Source organism: Ceratotherium simum, chromosome 2 (assembly GCF_057802395.1).
Source record: "Ceratotherium simum simum isolate JZ-2026a chromosome 2, ASM5780239v1, whole genome shotgun sequence".
In the NCBI taxonomy this organism is placed as follows: Eukaryota; Metazoa; Chordata; class Mammalia; order Perissodactyla; family Rhinocerotidae; genus Ceratotherium; species Ceratotherium simum.
This window is the reverse complement of record NC_141901.1, coordinates 63,325,977-63,340,776: the sequence shown is the minus strand read 5'-3', so window position 1 is coordinate 63,340,776 and position 14,800 is coordinate 63,325,977.

Below are 14,800 nucleotides of genomic sequence, written 5' to 3'. Positions count from 1 at the left end.
TGCTGAAGGGACTGAATTATTAGGTTTACTGTCAACTTGAAACAAATTAATTCTATTTTAAGAAGAAGTAATATAGCTTAAATAAAAAATTAAAAATGTATAGATTATCTTAAACATGTTGTGGAAATCAGAAGTATTAACTGTATGTTCCTTTGGAGACCTTATTGTAACTGAAAACTTATTTTCTCTATATTTAAAATGAGAATTCTAATACCTAATTCTCAGATGTGTTGTTGAAAATTTATTTGATGCAAGTCCAATGTTTAAAAAATGATAATTATCTTTCTAGAAATTTTGTTTTAAATTAGAGCAAGTTTGAATCAATAGGACAACTGGTAACTTATGACCTCCTGCTCTGAATTGCTAATGTTCTATTATAATTCTCTGCAAATTATGGATAAGAAAACACATAAAATAAGCATAACTCATATTCCTAGAGATTTAAATTTAGCAAGTAAATCTGTTTATTAAAATATATGCAAATATATTATAAAGCATAAATTTTTAAATGGTTTGAAAAAAATTGTTATACATGATTACTTGACTTGAGGAGAACAGCATGCCCTCCTACTGCCCTAAGTTGGATTCCCCAGCAAGCAGACTCTGAGACAGAGATTGGTATGGGAAATTTATTAGAGAATGCTCAGTGGATCAGCAAAAAATGGGAAAGGAAGGGAGGGATCAATATCTGTGTTACTGGAAGGGAAGAAAACAGGATAGGACACAGGGTAAAGTAGAACTGTGATGCAGCTTCAATGGTGGCCTCAGCCAACCCTACAGGAGTTCTGAAGTTAGGATGACTCATCAGAGTTGCCCCAAATTGGGATGAGGATCCCAGGCCTTTACGTCCCCATGTCATTTAGTCTTTGGATTTGGGCTGTGCCAAGCCCTGTAGGGGCCTGGCTGCTGAGTGATTCCCATGACAATGTTGAACTTGACCTGAGCCCAGTGCTCCTGTAAAACAGCTACAGGTAAGAAATCTCCCCACTCTTTGTGTTCCTGGAAGTGACTTATTGCAAAGAGCCAGTTTTCCACATGTGGCTTAGATAAGAATTGTAGATGATACCCTTGTTTACCTATGACAAGACTAGACGCAGTCCCCCTAAATTTCTATCTTTTGTCTCATGAGTAGTTAGCTGAACTGTTTATCTCCACTGACCAATCTGAACAAAATATCTGCCAACTTGACTCGTCTAAACTTTAGTCGGGCTTTTCTCCTTTCCCCAGACCCCTGAAATTTTAACCACTTGAGCTTAAGCATTGGAATACAGAACAACTCTTCCTTAATGGATCTTTCCCGAGAATTAGCTGATCTCAGAGAAAAACATTCTCTGATCTACTGTCCAATCACACCACCTGCACATACCACTCCCCACACTCAGTTCCTTCTAGATTTGCTTACTCCCCCTACACAAAAAAAGTCATTTCAACCTGACCTTTGAAATCATTATAGATCTTGTGGTTGGCCATCTCTCTATTGTAATAGACCCTGTCTCCCTGTTCCAATAGTCCCCCTCCCATTACGATAGTCTTTTTGGATAAAGTCTATCCTTACCTAAGTCTGTGTTTATTTATTATTTGAGACTTATTAGCAGCACCTTGTACTCATAGCAGCTGGGGAAATCTTTTTCTGAAAAGCGTCAGGATACCACATGCACTCTATATTATTTTCAAAGAAAATAAAATTGTTTTTTAAAGCAGGTATTTTGAAAGGTCAAATGAAGTTTTGGGTTGATCAAATACATTATAAGTCTACTTTAAAAATAGCAGAAAAGGTACATTTTTAAAAGAGTAAAACAAAAAGAACAATAGAACATGAGAAAAGTAGCCAACAATGGACAAGAAAATTTGAGAAAATTTTGAATGATAGAAAAAATGGGGATTTCCAGTTAGCCATCAGAGATTGACCACAGATGTTCATCTCCACTCTTTAATGAAACATTATTAAAAATTTTAATAAAGGAATAAAAAAGATATACCTACCTTCAAAGGCAAGGAAAATGAGACAGGAGGCAATAGCAGATAAGAGATGTCAACAACTTTTTCAAAGATGGAAAATGGACAAGAGAAGAGTATCAGAATTAGCAGAGACGAGGAAGCTGAAATTTAAATGTTTTCAGAGGTAGATAATGAGAAGAAGTAGTAATTTTCCTCACAAAGCCTCATAAAATCTTGACTTCCAGGAGTAGAGAAACATCTTCAGAGTTGAGAATTGAAAGGGGGAAGTATTTTTAACTCACAAGTTTCTTATTTTCAGTCTGAGGAATGGGAGATGTTTTAACATTACCCAAGTCAGAATTTGATTAAAATAGTTAGCCATACTGATGCAAGACTGTATTTGCAAATTCAAGTGAGCACTCAAAAGTGGATTGAAAAGTCATTTTCTTAGTAGGATGAATCCAAGGATGGGGGGAGTTTACCCTTACTGAATAAAGTTTAAAGTAATAGTGGGAGAAGAACATAGAATTACGCTTCGAGGATGAATTTTGATGCTTTTCACATTTTGGATTTATTTGTTATTACAAGAGAGCAAAAATTGCTAACAACCCAAAAGAATAATGAATAAATAAATTATAGCATATTTATACAATTATAATATTCTACAACAATGAAAATGACTGAACTATAAATACAGATATAAAGATAATTATCATTGAGGAGCAAAAGCTAATAGCATAAGAATATATTCATATGTTACAGTTTATAAATGATTCTAGACTGTGGAAAATTAAACAACATATTGTTTAGGAGTGCATAATACATATGAGGTAAACCTATAAAGAAAATAAGTGAAATTTCAGGAAAGTGGTTGCATAAGGTTGGAATAAAGAGTGTACAAAGAAGAAAAACAGGATTTTCAAGAGTGTTGGTAACATTCAAACTCTTAAAATGAATGGTGTGTAATGCATTATTTTATTAGCTTTTAACATAATATAAATGATACATATTTTATAAAATATAAATATTCCATAAAATAAGAAAATAGCAGGAAATAGAATGGAGACTTTGGCTATGCAATTAATGTTATGTTTTGGGTCAAGTAAAACAAATTTGTTTATAAAAGTAAAACAGGTAAAGAAGAATCCCATTAGTTCTTGACTGTAGCTTGATTCATGTGATGCAATTCTATACTTATTACTTAATTGGACGTTTAATGCTTTTTAAAATTGAGACTGCATGTACTTTACAAAGGAAAAGACTACTTATATTTATTTGGATAACTGGTTGTATTAAAGAGACTCTCATTTTTGAAAAGATAACATTTCACAATTGAGAAATATATGTTACAAAAGCCTTCAGTTAATCAGGTTGTAGATTACTTAGTCATTTTGCCTCTCATTATTTCCTACAGTGTTGCTATTTTCCTATTTCATTGCTCTTTATAACTATTCCCAGGAGGATATGGAAAAGAAGGCAAGGAAGTTAAAACCTAGAATTCATCAGATTTAAAAATTAGTAATGAATCTATCATTAGTGCCTAATTCACACAAGAAAATGATCTGGACCCCTTTCTTATCTGCAAAGAAAAAAAAAAAGAAAATTTTATTTCTGGACTACTGCCAGGCTTCTATTTGTAACTATATAATCCCTTGCAATGATTTCTATGCCACTGCAGTTTTGAGACTCATTCCCACAGATGTTGATTCCTGCTTTTATAGACATTTAAACCAAACTATGTCTTTCTAATTTGCACATGCTGTCAACAAGCTGTGCTTCGGCGTAATCCCTGCCAGAGCTTTCCCTCCAATAAACGGAAGAGTCAAGATGGGGTTTCATTTCAAGTGACTGTGTAACTCAAGAGCTTAACTAATTACACTATGATTTAAAATAAATCTTTGATGCACCAGCTTAAAGAATTAATACAGTATGAAGGAAAATCACTTTGGGGAAGATGGCTTCATTTCATTCTGCAAGGCTCTGAAATCTGATATGCAATAAGCTGGCCGACAAACCATTAGAGAGCAAAGCAGGAAGGACATTCAAAGCAAGCACTTCCACAGCCTCATCAAAAAATGTGCTGAAATGACAACAGTGAATGTGTATTAGAAGTTTAATTTCGTCTCCTAAGTGACCTTGATCATTTGATTAGGCCATATCTAAGATAGTGTTTTCAAGTCTGTTTATGAATACCTAAAGCAGGAGATGGAACAGAAAATATCCTTCAAACAGCTACCCTGAAGATTTCTTGGATTAGGAAAGAAAATGAAAAAGACTTCTTTGGCTCATTAATAATTCAACATCTTTCTGATTTTAAAATCACCTCCAGTCAAAATATTGACTTTCTTTTTTTCAGAAAATTCTTATTAATGCGAGCTCTAAGGCATTAGTGAAATGTTTATAAAGACCGTTTCTTTTATTTGTGTTACAGTTGTGCCCTTCCATTATACCCCTTCTAATTTGTCTGAAAAATCCAGACTGCCTGGCACCTGCATATAGTAGTTTCCTCTGTTATTGGTTTTTCTCTCACTTGCTGTCACATTGCTGGTTTTCAGATACACATTAAGTGGCTCAGATAAAAACCACATGTACATAACCTATAAAGAAATCGTGTAATTTCAAAATAAATTTTTTCTGTTAATAAAACCTTTACCTAAAATATTTTAAATAAATTTTTAGTTTCTGAAACTTGTAAGAAGAATAAATCTCAATATTAACACCATCTCACAATACCACATATTTTATTATATTGGAAATCATGAGTACATCTCTTTCATTTACACTCTGAGTCTCTGAACATGGAGATTAACCTTATTTTAATATACATATATTATAGTGTGTGCAAATATTTGAATAGTCAGATGTTTGTGTGCATTGCACACGTGTCCTTATAAACAATTGGAAAAAGTCTTTTCATTCAAGTATTTACTGAGCACTTACTATATACCAGGAACTGTGCTATGCACTAAAGATTCTTCAATGAACAGAAAACAGTCTCTGCCTAGAAGGAGCTTATTACCTAGTCATATTTCATAGACCAATAAATAAACAACTGTGTTAGAAATTGTGTGTTATATGGACAAATATAGGGTGTGATGTGAGCAAAGTGGGAATTTAACTCCAGTCTTGAAAAGTAAGCACAGACCTCCCAGAAGATGCAATGTTTACACTGAGTTCTGCAAAATAATTAGAGTTAGATCCAGAGGTATTATGTGGGTTTAGGCTTGGGAGCAGCGAGAGTTTAGCATGGGAACAGACTTCTGAAAAGAAAGAATATGTATGTTTAAGAATGCTGAAGTTATAAGAGATCATTTTGGATGTGAGGGCCTTCCTAGCATAATAATACGCAATTATATTTATGTGTAAATATACAGGCCTAAAAAGATATATAGTGCATTACCAAACTTCAGTAATTAAACAAGGATGTAGTTCAGTGTATAGTAGGGGAGGAAAGGATAAAGAGGTGGCTTTTCAACTGAAGCTCACACAGCAGCCAGGAAAAACTTTACATCTCGCTCAAGGAAATTCATTGAAAACTTGCTAGTGGTTCTCCTCGCCTTCATCTTTTGCTATAATACTTTGCGTGATTATATCCCTCCCAGATTGTAAGCCCTCCGAGGATACAATCTGTATCTACTTTTTTATCTGCCTGCCCGGACCAGAATATTTACGCAGCATAGGGATAAATTAGAATAAAATGCAGCAGGTGATTGCATATGGGCAAGTATTTTTGACTTGTATATAAATTAGATATTTCATATTTTTAAAGAAACAAAAGCTTATTAAGAAACCCTTTTTCAGATTAAACTTCCATTTTTGCTTTAATTTCCAAAATTTTCAATAATAGATATTTGAAAGCTACTCTAATAATTTATTTTTTTTCACTTTTCTATCACTTAATATCAATTTCTACCTAATTCCAAAGGAGGAAGGATACATCAATAGCACGTCAGCGATAACCATTTCTAATTCACAGTTTCCCTCCACATTGGATGTTATAATCTCTTTATGGATGCTCAGTTCAGTGCAATCCTCAGACAAGTCCAGGCTTACAACAATGGCAGATTCTGATTTGTTTCCCTGAGCCAACCGGACCTCTATCTGTGTTTATTTTAGGGCATAGAGCTCATATCTGAGAGGAAGTAATCTAAATCTTTTGAAATGCTCTCTTTATCTGTCAGCACTCAGGTATACACACAAATGAAAAACCACAAATAATCACATATATCACAAAGTAATACACGAACTGACAGTTCTGTAAAAATTGGTATTTAAATAACCTTCAAATGGGTATCTTGATGATTCCATAACATTTCTAGATAGGTATATGCTGTTGAACTACCTGAAGAAGTGATAGGTTTTCTTCTTGTCAATACTTGGTTATGCAAAATAAAAGCCACAATTCCTTTAAATGTAAGGTATATGGCCCTTTTAAAAAAATTTAATATGTTTTGAAATATTTTAATACATAATTGAGATTTTCAAACCTAAAACCTTTTGAAAAAAATCTTAAAGCTTGTAATAACAAAAACAAGATATATTACAGAGGTAGGTGTTTTTAAAGTTAGGATATTTTTAAGTGCTTTTGTTTCATATTACTTGATACACAATTAACTACAATTTTAAGTTGCCTGGAGTTGTCTACATTTCACTTAGATTTCAAAATCTCAAATAAAAGATAGAAAGCTGATGGTAGAATTTTACAGGAAACACACTTTCAGGAAATTCTCAAGGGATGATAAAGAGTCAGCCTATTTTCTCACACCTACATCTACAACCTAGTGTAATAAGGTTGTTATCGATGATAACATGAAATTACCAAAACTCAGTCAACAAACACTTATTGTTCTTGAGTGCACTCTACATACTAAGGAGAACATTTCAGGTCCCGTAGGAAGTGACTCCTGAACCTAACTGGCTTAGGGACCTCTTCTATGAACTTACATAACAGTAACTTGCAAACCTGTCTATTGTAGTGCCTACTACACTGCGTCCAATTATGTGTTTGTTACTCCTGCCTGAAAGATCCTTGAAGCAGAGACAGTATTTTATTAAGGTTTTTTTATCTACAGGGCCTAGCATAGTGCTAGAAAATAAGAGCTCAGGCAATGTTTGCTGTATGTATACGTGAATAAATGCAAAAATAAAAATGTTTAGATTTAAACTAAGAAAATTCAGTTGACTAGAATATTCTCATCTTCCAAAGAAAGAAGTATATTATTAAATCTCATTACCTGGGAATATGATGTCATCATTTTATTCCCGTCTTATTATTGAACCTTTTTTTTTTTATCACAAAACCCTTACTATAGGATATGGTGCAACACAAAAAAATGAACCGCAGTGTTTTTAAAAATTTATTTTAATGTATTGCCCCTCTAAGTCATGTTATCGTAAGTTTTAATGCTGGATTAATGCTTTTCATTATTTTAGGCACTTCAACATCGCATTGATGATATTTATATTTACTAGTTTTCTAAATCTAAAGTATATTCTAATACTTGCCCTCTGGATAGTTAAAAATATAACACAGAAAGAATGAAGAACTAAGAGTGATAATAATAATTGTTTTTTATGCATTATTATTTTATGCAAACCATTTGATATTTATAGGTACTTATACATTGCTCAGTAAGTAAAGAAATAAAATATAATTCATTTATCATTTTTACCATTACAAAGGTAATACACATTTGTTATGGCAAATGCTGAGAGATAAAAAAGAAAGACGAAAAAAGTACATTTACAGTCTCATGGAAAAAAGGTACTCACTGGCCAACATGGTAATTTTAGGTTTTTTCTGTGCATGTGTCCTGTTCTGTGTGTGTGTGTGGCTCTCTACATTCCTCAATGTACAATATTCATGGGTACTTCGAAATGCCCTAATTTCCCAAAGAAACTCTCTCCCCAGCCTTTCCTTCCAGTCTTTCAGTTCTCTGTTGTGTGTGGTTGAGACACCTCAACCACAATCCTTTGTCCCTTGTTACTGGGTGTTTTTTGTTGACCTTTTCTAACATTTTTGAGGACTATCCTTTGCTTTTCTGCCACGAGTGAGTTCCGACTTAGGTAAAACAAAGACGAGCACCTGTGGCAGTACTTCAGGTAGCCCACAGACAGCATAGAACAAACACGCACACACATTTGCAAATTAGTTCTGCTCTTCTCCCTCCAGAACAGGGACCAGGATCCCACACTGGGAACACAGGCTGCCCTCTTCAGGACCACCACTTAACTTGGGGGGTAGGGAAGTGGGGAAAAGGCATGTAAAAATGCCACGAAGTTTTTCTACCATTTTTAAGTTGTCTTTTTCTTGATTCGGCATATGCTTGATTTTTCACTATTTCTGTAGAGGGATGTGCCCAGAGAGCTGCCAGCTCTGCCATTTTCCCAGACATTCATCTGCCTCTATTGTTTTGGTTAGACAAGAGTGATGTCACCATCTGAAAAAAAAAAAAACACAACAACATGTGAGATTAATTTTTGGAGGTTTGGAGCCAGGGTATAAAGTGTGAACTGGAATCTGAAAGACTGAGAGAATCAATATAATGGAGAGCAGTATGATTGTCTGAAGCCGTTAGGATCCTATTAAGTTCATTGTCACAAGTTTAGAGTGAAACCAGTTAGTATAATAGTATATTGTTCTTCCGTCACAGATATCACGCACGGTATAGACAGAGAGAGAGATTTGAATCAGGATTGGGTTTTTGATAAAAAGAGTATGATGAAGCAAGTGAGAGAAAAGGAATTTGATGTTCCGTCCAAGGAGGTAACTATAATGAATGATTAACCGAAAAGTTGAAGTTGGGTAAGGAAGAAAGTGAGTAAATGAGAGATCAGAGAGAGAATAAAAACGTTGAGGATGAATGAATTTTATATTCCAGTGGGGTCATAAGATTCAGGCTTCAAGATTAGATTCAGGCTTCAAGACAGAGGAACCTGGGAAGATTGGAGGGTAGTTGGAAAGCATGATATTTTGGAGATTATAAAGGGGGTACAGTTATTAGGAACCTCATCTCTTATTATTTGAAATATTGGCCATAGCTTCCAAATTGCCTATACACACTATTTCAACTTCATCAGTTATCACCCTTCCTCCCACCTGTTTACTATGCTTCAGCCATTCTGGCCATTTTTTATTTCCTTGAATATTCCACCTTCTTTTCTCTCATAGGCCCTTGACCTCACTTTCTCTTCAACATTGAGTACCTTGTGTCCAAACGTTTAAATGAACAGCTCAAAAAAACATCACAGACATGTTTTATTTGATCATCCAACTTAAAGTTGACTCCACTCAATTCCTCTTCTTACACACACATAGGCACACGCATAGACACACACACACACTTTGTTTTTTTTTCCATGTCCCTCCGTCTTACTTTCTTTGAGTAACTTATAATGACCAAAATTTAAGTGGGATATTTATTTAGTTATAATTTTCTGTCTTTCTTTCTACATACTTCTGTCAACAGAATGTTAGCCCTTGATTAGCAAAAGTCCTGTCCATTTCAGTTGTCTACACATGGCAAATAAAGCAGTAAGAATGAATAAAGAAATGAAAGAATGTAAAAGTTTGAAAAAATTTACACTCCTGCCATAGTGAATGAGTATGCTTATTTCATCACATCCTTGACATAATTTTCCATTTTCATTTAAAAAATTGTGAGTAATTTAGTAAGTGATAAATGCTATCATGTTTCTACATTTAATATTTTTTTATATTTGCAGAAATGTGAACTACCACCAAAAATCCAGTTGTAATCTGAATTACCTGGAATATTCTTCTATATTTATGTACATATTTATTGTATTTCATACAGTCAGTGAGAACTTAAGCTTACTGCATGATTCAAATATTTTCCATTATCTGTAGAAATGCTGTTTTTCAAATGGGCTATAGATTTGTAGTTTATTTTTTTCTTAAAGTGGAAATATATAATATGAGTCTAGTAGAATTCATAGACTTCCTTCTCTCCTAAGAAGAAAACATTTGTTATTTTTGAATATCACCTTGCTTCTTGCCTTTTGATGCATTTGTTTTAGCAAAAAAAGACAGAGTCTTTTATAGTATTATTCACAGGGATAGATGAATTTGAAAGTAGGTTTTTATTGCCCACTTGAACTTAATGGATTCTAGCACATAGAATGAAATAGAGTTTACCCTGTGTCATTTACATTGGCATTAAATTGGTAAGACTCACAGGACTCTCATCTGATGGCTTTGCTTGCAATATAAAATATGATCTTTGAATTATGTCTAGCCCCTTACTGATCATGCCTAGGTGAAAATTCAGCTTTTCAAACTAATAAAATCTCATAATCTGGACATTAATGTCTCAAGTCAAACAGATAATGAGGACTATGAAGTGCCTTCTGGAAAACCCTTAGTTTTCATTCAGACCTGGTAAATGTTGGGTCAGATTGCCTACTACTCAAAATTATTTCAGTCATTTTCTGATGCAGACTCTTATTTTATTATAATTTCAGTCAAACGACTACATGATCATCAACTATATTTATATGATGAACCTCAAATTAAAATGTCTCTATTTTATCAATACAGAAACCATTTTACAATATTACCATAATTATCAATACCAATCTGTAAGCTCAGTCCATAATTTCAAATTAAGCATGTAAAAAAAGTTTATGTAATAAAAATTGCAGAATCATAAAATCTTAGAAGTGGAAGAATATTTGGGAGAAGATCTCTAAAATAACATCAAGTGCATGAAGTAATAGATCATTGTAAAGCAATTCAATTTATCAACATAAACTTATTTCACAAATTTGTTGAACATATTTGAAAAGTGATCCTAACATTGTTGTTTTTATGGTAGACTCATTTTATGTTTTTTTGTTAAATATTGACTATTATAGAAATAGATTATTTCAAGAGGAAATTCTATATGTAGCTCACAAGACTTTTTTTAAAAAAATTGTTCATGAGGTTATGTGAAGAAAGATAGTGATAGGTTTTTAATGAATCAGAGATAAGAGACTACACAAGATATGAAACCAAGTTGAAGAAACCATGTTTCAAATGAATAGATTGAAAAAGGGGTTAATACACAGCACATTAAATAAAATAATAAAAATTCAATAAAGCCATAGGCATTGAGCAGTCACTGCCAATATGAAGATCAGTTAGATTTGCTTTCTTTCAGAATTCAGTTTAGTAGGAGAAAAGGGAACATAGATAGATAATTAAAATGCAATGCTAGACTACTGGTACAAGATGGCAGACTGGCCAAGTCAAAGTATTTGCTCTATCGCCTGAGTCCACATTCAAATGATAGCAAAAGTATAGTTTTAAAGAATAAACTCTATTCTGAGGACAAAGGGGAAGCACCATGGGATAAAATATATCTACACAATTCGGGGAGAGAAAAAGAAAAGCAATGTAGTTCTATAACAATTTAACAGATAGAATTCACAAGTTACTATTCTGGAACTATTACCCATCTGATTTATGTACCTTTATATATTCATTACCAATATTTTAATTGCCCCAATAAATCTGTCAATGAATAACAATTATTGTTCCAAATATCCAAACCTAATTTAGCAATTCTGCTTTGAGTTTTCCTGGAGATCTCCTTCCTATTGCCTTTCTCTCCTTCCAATTTGGGATGGCAGTTCTCTAGGTCTGGTCCAAACACAAAAACAGTATAAACATAAATCTGAAAAAGGAAATCAATGTGGGGAACTAAGGTAAATGTATAAATACTGTAATTAATATACTGGAGAAACAAAACTATATTGCATCTATGAAATAAGAATGAGATACTTTTGGGGAATAATAACATATGATAAAGAGGTCTCAAAAATAATATATATATTATTGACGAAGTAGGGGGAAAATCAATAAACAGTTGAGAAGAGAAAGTTAAAGACATCTTTCAGAAAGTTGAACAAAACACAAAGATATGAAAATGTAATAAAAAAAATGACAGAACATCAATCCCCAGAGTAAAATACCAAATAGAATTCAGCAATATAGATAAGAGAGGAAATAGAGAGGGAAAATTAGCAGAGATTTATTAGAAGAAAAATTTCTGGAAATGAAGTTTCATCAAATGTTTGCTTGGTGAAAAAGAACACATATTTAGATGCGTTATGGAAAACTTTCAAAACATGTAAGGTAAGATGAAACCCTCTAGAGGACACAAGAAACAGATCAGTTACAAACAAGAATCAGATGACCATCAGACTCTTTAACAGTAATAACTGATAGTGGGAAACAGGGAAGAAGCGCCATCAAAGGACAGAGCCAAGCTGGAAATTAAATCAATCAGCTATGAGAACCAACAGATGTATTTCAGATAATCTAAACTGTAAAATTTTAGTTCTTTTATATTCTTTTTTAAGAAGTCACTTGAGGGGCTGGCCGGGTGTTGCAAGTGGTTAAGTGCGCGCGCTCTGCTGGGGCGGCCCGGGGATCGCAGGTTCGGATCCCAGTCGCGCACCAATGCACTGCTTGTTGAGCCATGCTGTGGCCGCGTCCCGTATAAAGTAGAGGAAGATGGGCATGGATGTTAGCCCAAGGCCAGTCTTCCTCAGCAAAAAAAGAGGAGGATTGGCAGATGTTAGCTCAGGGCCGATCTTCCTCACCAAAAAAAAAAAAAAAAAAAAGTCATTTGAGTGTATACACCAGCCAAAAGAAAAAGGGAGGAAAATAACCGGGAAAGATAGAGACATGACATCCAGAAAATATCCAGATTCATACATGAGTAATCTGCCTAGTTGAGGAGTAACATCTTATTCCAGGATAGCATTTTTGTAGAGATTTAAAATGCAATCAGTCCAGATTGTAAAATGGAAACAAAGGACATCCACAAATGAAATCCTATGTAAGTATCAAACATAAATGAGATGATTAATTACTTTGAAAAATAAATAGGATAACTAATTTCTTTGAAAAACATAAAAAGATGGTAAAGAGAAGTGGTGGAATGAATAACAGAAAATTCATTCCGCTATGACTATGATAACATTCTATTTGAGTTATACAAAGTTCTGATATTTTCTCTATAGTAAAGGAAATGTAAAAACAGTATACTACTTCATTGTTCATTGGAAAAATGCATAGATTGGATCGGTTTATATATGAGTTATAAGGTCTTAACAATGATTAAATAATGGAATGTGAATTTGGTCCACATTGACAAAATACAAGTTGCAGGTATAAAGTATAGAGGTTGAGAGATAAAATTGATTAAGGAAGATGGAGAGGACATGAGGGAGCTCTAGGGTCCTCATCTCACAAAATTAGAAAATAAAAGATATGGTCTACGGTTGATGGAATAAAAAATAATTCTAGCACATAATTTTAAGTTGCTGGGAAAACCAGCGTAGTTGCCAAGAGTAGTGTGATAAATAGGTTGTCCAAAACAGTACAATTCAGTTAGTATTCTCTTTCATTCTCAAAAATGTACAAATTTAAACAATACACAGGATAACACTCTACTTAAATAAACTGAGATAAATAGGGGAATATATGGAAAAGTTTAATATAAATATTATTAGCCAAAGCAGAAATTTAAGTAGCCACCAGAAAACTGACAATTTAAAAAGAATGGAAAGCATAAACAGTGTGAGTAATTGCCAGATTGTGATGCTTTTTATTTCATTATAAACCTCTTTTGCTATTTCACTTTTATCTGGTGTAGTTTTTACTTTGACAAAAAATTAAAATGTATTATGGTAATTGTAAGGATATGGAGCAAATGGCATTCTCAGACACTGTTGGTAGAAGTGTAAAATGGTACAACCAGTTTGGAAGATGCTTGATTAGTTTCTACTAAAGCAGAGTATAAATACATCTTATTTCCAGAAATAGCACTCCTAGGTATAGAACACAGCAGAAATACTTATAAGACATGGAAAAGAATATTTATAGGAGAATTTTTGTAATAGCCCAAAACATGGAACAATCAAAAGTCTATTGACTTCTCAATAGACATAAATTTGGATTTGTTCATTTCATCAAATTTCATCGAGCAAGTGACAACCAAGCAAGAACTACAGTTAACAGTATGGATGAATATCAGAAACAATGTTGAGTGAAAGAAGTTAGACACAAAAGACTATATAATTTATGATTTCATTTCATAGTTCAAACAGGCAAGGCTAAAATATAGTGTTAGACATCAGGATATGGTTATTTTCAGGGAGAAAGTAATAATGACTGAAAAGAGACACAAAAGGTGCTTGTGCAGTGATGATAACATTTTCTTTCTGTATTTGGATAGTATTTACATAGATATTTTCATGATGTGATAACCATACACTGATGATTTGTGTACTTTTCTATATATGTGTTAAACTTCAATAGAATATTTATATAAAATAGAATATAGTAATTTATACATAGAGGGATGAACAAAGTTTTGAGACAGAATAATAAATAATTGGCTAGAAGAATGCTTGAGTGAATGACAACTAGAAGTGTTCCAGGACCAGAGAGGAAGAGAAGAGAAACTAAACAGAGGAATCATGTTCAAAGTGAGATTGTTGAGAAGAAATTACTAAGTTCATCAGGGCATCAGTAGCTAAATTCTGTTCATAAAACAGATAGCCTGCAAAAAACCTAAAAACATCTTAACTGGGAATTTTTCCAGAAAATATTTGACTCAATAATTTTTGGTTTGCTTTTTAGTTTTTTATTTTTATCTTTTTTGCATATAGAGAAAACGCAGAAACTTGGGCCTTCAAACTCTTCCGCAGTTCATCCTACCTAGCCTGAAATGGTATTACTGTCAAATCAGAGTTAGTGTTCCTCACTATTAGCCCCTCAATGGGTCAGAAGTCTGTGGAGAATGACGTTGAGAGAGTGTTGGCTCCATTTTTCACTAGCCTAATG